Genomic DNA, 4285 nt, shown 5'->3' on the forward strand with positions numbered 1-4285 from the left:
ATACACATCTGATGGACTTCGAGGAGATTATGAATACCTTTCAATACAATGGGGTATCACAAAATGCAATGTACTTAAGGGCATTCCCCTTTACACTCAAAGATGATGCAAAGTAGTAGCTTCGAAGTCTGCCCACTAGATCAATTAGAACATAGGATTAGATGACCAGAAAATTTCTTGATAAATATTTCTCATTAGCTAAGACGGGCACGTTTAGAAGAGAAATCCATAACTTCTACCAGAAAAATATTGAAACTATTTTTGAAGCATGGGAGAGGTTTAAGGAGATTGTTCTAAAGTGTCAACATAGCGGAATTAAACTCTGGATTCAACTCCAGGACTTTTAGGATAGATTGACATTGGCCAGCAATGTAGCTGGAGGCCCGTTGATGAAGAAGACTCCAAAGAAGATAGTTACAATTCTTGATGAGTTATCTGAAGATGCAAATCAGTGGCCCTCTGAGAGTGCGGAAAGAACAAGATCAACTAGTGTTCACCAAGTTGATGCTAATACATCTGTGTAGGTACAACTTGATGCTATAGCTAAAGAAATACGGAAGCTGACCTTAGCTACAATACAAAGTGAGCCTCATGCAACTTGTGATATATGTGAAAGAGGACACCATACTCATGAGTTTCAAGCCTTAATTGAGGAAATGAATGATGTGGGAAATTATAACTTTAATGGAATGGGTCAGAAGCACCCCGGTTTTCATGGAGTTAACATGTGGGTACCGCAAATGCATGGCAACAAAAAATCCCCAGATTGCAGGGATTTAATCTGTACTCTGAGAAATTTGCATTGATGCAACGCACTATGCGACACATGGTGCGAGGCAGTAGTGTATTTTTGGGCTGCCTGACAGAAGTTGAGCTCTCTTGATTTCCCCACTAATGCCTCGCATGGAGCGTCTCCCCATGCGGTGCGCATGTGTAATCTTTACAGAGCCAATGCCCTATTTCGTCTAGGAGAAGGTAGTTTCGTCTAGGCCCGACCCTACTTGGTATAAATACATGGAAAAATGTTGTTTTCTGGATTTTTTCGACACATAATTGACCTAAGGAGGCTAAGGAAGAGTTGGGGAGCAAATGCACAAGGACTTCATCATTCCTTCCTCAGTCAAGACCCGAGTTTGGATTGAATTTATGTTTTCCTATACGTTTATTATATTTGTGATGAATTACACCATGTATATGTAGTAGTTCCTATTAGGTTTGATGGATTTGGTGTATTGATATTTGTTTGTGGATTATAACTCTAGTTTTATGTATTGGATCTTTTTTGGATGATTTAATTATTACATATATATTCACTTGTTCGTGTAATCGAGAGAGGCATAACTTGTGCTATCTTTGCATCATATTGGTGGTTGAGTTCATTAATTTTTCTTAGTAATCGGAAGAGGCTAGTTGAATCATTGATTAATCCTAGTTAGGAGGATAATCGATAGAGGTTCTCCTAAAGACCAATCCACTACCCATTCTTGCATATCTTCACAGAGCTTAAATTGGTTCATATTGTGAGGTTGAGACTTAATCGAGAGAGGAGTTTCTACTAAACAATTGAACTAATAATCAAGTGAATTCGAGAGACTCACTTGAACATTAAAAGTGAATTAACTAGAGTTAAATCCCAGACAATTAACTTGCACCTATCCTATCAAAACCCTATATTCACTCAGTGATATCCTTCTTTGCCTATTCCTTGCTTCGATTGTCACTAGTCAATAGCTTTAGATTCTTAGATAATTTTAGGACTAATCATATAAAACTCAACTATTGATCATCTTGGATAGCAAACAAGATAAAAACTACAAGAACGTTGTTTAACTCCAATCCTTGTGGATACGATATTATACTATATTATATTTGATTAGCTAGAATAATTTTAAGTGGTGTTTTGTGCTCGTCAAGAGCATGGAGAGTCTTGCTTTTATTCCAGTTGGGTAGTGACCATTAGATTTGGATGTTCATTCTTTGGCCAATAGGTTCGTGAGGTTGGATATTTCAGAGCCTAGCCGAGTTCTTGCTTGTGTTGTGTCACGGTCGTCTTTGTTTGAGCGCATCAAGGTACGTTATTATGATGATCCCTATTTGCTTGTCCTTAAGGGCAGGTGTATACGCGGTGATTCTAAGGAGGTGACTATTTGTGATGATAGGGTATTGAGACTTTAGGGCCGGATTTATTTGCCCAATGTAGATGGGTTGCGAGAGCTGATTCTTGATAAAGCTCATAGTTTGCAGTATTTCATTCATCCAGGCACCGTGAAAATGTACCATGATTTGAAACAGCACTACTGGTGGAGAATAACGAAGAAAGATATTGTTGAGAATGAGGATCAGTGTTTGAACTGTCAACAGGTTATGTACGAGCATCAGAAACTAGGTGGGTTACTTCGGAGGCTAGATATTCCGAAGTGGAAGAAAACGTATCTATGGATTTTGTGGTTGGGATACCATGGATATTTAGGTGATTTGACGTAGTGTGGGTCATTGTGGAAAGAGTGACTAAGTCTGCACACTTCATTCAAGTCATGATTGCCTACTTTTCAGAGCAGTTAGCTCAGATTTATCTTCGTGAGATTGTTCTCATCATGGTGTGCCGGTGTCTATTATCTTGGATCGAGGCATGCAGTTCACATCACATTTTTGGATAGCCGTGCAGCATGTGTCTGGCATACAGGTCGAGCTGAGTACGGTATTTTATTCCCAAATGGATGGGAAGTACGAACGCACTATTCAGATCTTGGAGGACATGCTACGAGCTTGTGTCATCGACTTTGGGGATCAGTGGGATCAATTTCTACCACTAGCAGAGTTTGCCTACAATAAAAACTATCAGTCGAGCTTCCAGATGGCTCTATATGACGCCTTATATGGGAGGCGGTATCGTTCTCCGGTTGGTTAATTTGAGCCTAAGGAGGCTAGGTTACTGGGCACTTGATGCTTTGGAGAAGGTGAAGTGGATTTAGGAGCGACTTCGTACAGCGCAGTCTAGGCAGAAGAGTTATGCAGATAGAAGAGCGCATGATGTGAAATTCATGATGGGTGAGATGATTTTACTCAAAATTTTCCCATGAAGGATGTGATGAAGTTCGGGAAGATGGGCAAGTTGATCCCTCGGTATATTGGTCCTTTTGAGATTCTTGAGAGAGTTGGTGAGGTGGCCTACGGACTGATTTGCCACTTAGCTTAGGCAGTTCACTCGGTGTTCCACATTTTCATGCTCTGGAAATATTATGGTGATCCATCTCATGTGTTAGATTTCAGCTAAGTGCAATTGGACAAGGATTTTATGTTGAAGAGCTGATGGCTATTTTGGACAATCAGGTCCGGAAGTTGAGGTCAAAGAATATTGCATTGGTGAAGGTCTAATGGAGAGATCAACTAGTCCAGGAGGGGACTTGGGAGATCGAGCATGATATACGGAGCTGATATCCTTACCTTTTTGGCACTTCAGTTATATCTCTTTACTCGTTCGAGGACGAACGTTTGTTTAAGAGGGAGAGAATTTAACAACCTGATCGGTCGTTTTATGTATTTAAGCCATGTTTCCCCTTTGAAATCTCCCTGTATGTGTATTTGTGGTTATGTCACTTGCGGGGATGGTTGGTTGGGTTCCTGGGATGTGTTGGATGGATTTGGAATACTTGATCCCTAGTTTGGAAGCTTGGGTTGGATATGTTGACAAGTTTGACTTTTATGGAAAATGATCCCGGAACGGTATTTTGATGGTCCCAATAGGTTCGTATGGTGAGTTTGGACTTAGGCATATGTACGGAATTGAATTTGGGGGCTCCTAGTATGAATGGGCTCTTTTTGCCAAACATTGGCAATTTGAAGGTTTACAAATTTCCTAACCATGGATTGACTTTATGGCTATCAGGTTTGGATTTTGGTTTCAGGACTTGGAATAGGTCCATTTTGTCATTTGAAACTTGTGTGCAATTGGAATCATTCCGAATTGGTTTGGTAGGAATCGGACGCTTGGTTGTGAATTTAGCGATTCTTGAGTTTCATTATGATTTCTATGTGTTTTGTATTCGATTCGTGGTTCCGGATGTTACTTTGGTATTTTGAGCTTGCGAGCGGGTTCGTATGATATTCTTAGACTCTTGTAGATGTTTGGGGTGGAACCCCAGGGGCTCGAGTAAGTTTCGGGCATATTTTGGAATGCTTTGGACTTGGTTCATAGTTGCTGGTGCTTGACTGGTGCTGCAACTCTTATGGGTCTCATCCTGAGCAGATAGCCCATAGCGTATCGGTATCTCCTATTAGTGCATCT

General features: G+C 40.5%; 1 non-coding gene across 1 annotated transcript; it reads right to left on the reverse strand.

Moving 5' to 3' along the window:
* Positions 1-209: 209 nt before the first annotated feature.
* Positions 210-316, reverse strand: LOC117279350 (small nucleolar RNA R71). Its single transcript, XR_004509763.1, has one exon. It is a non-coding gene; the product is annotated as a small nucleolar RNA R71 (small nucleolar RNA).
* Positions 317-4285: the final 3969 nt, after the last annotated feature.

Source organism: Nicotiana tomentosiformis, chromosome 9, assembly GCF_000390325.3.
Source record: "Nicotiana tomentosiformis chromosome 9, ASM39032v3, whole genome shotgun sequence".
Classification (NCBI taxonomy): Eukaryota; Viridiplantae; Streptophyta; class Magnoliopsida; order Solanales; family Solanaceae; genus Nicotiana; species Nicotiana tomentosiformis.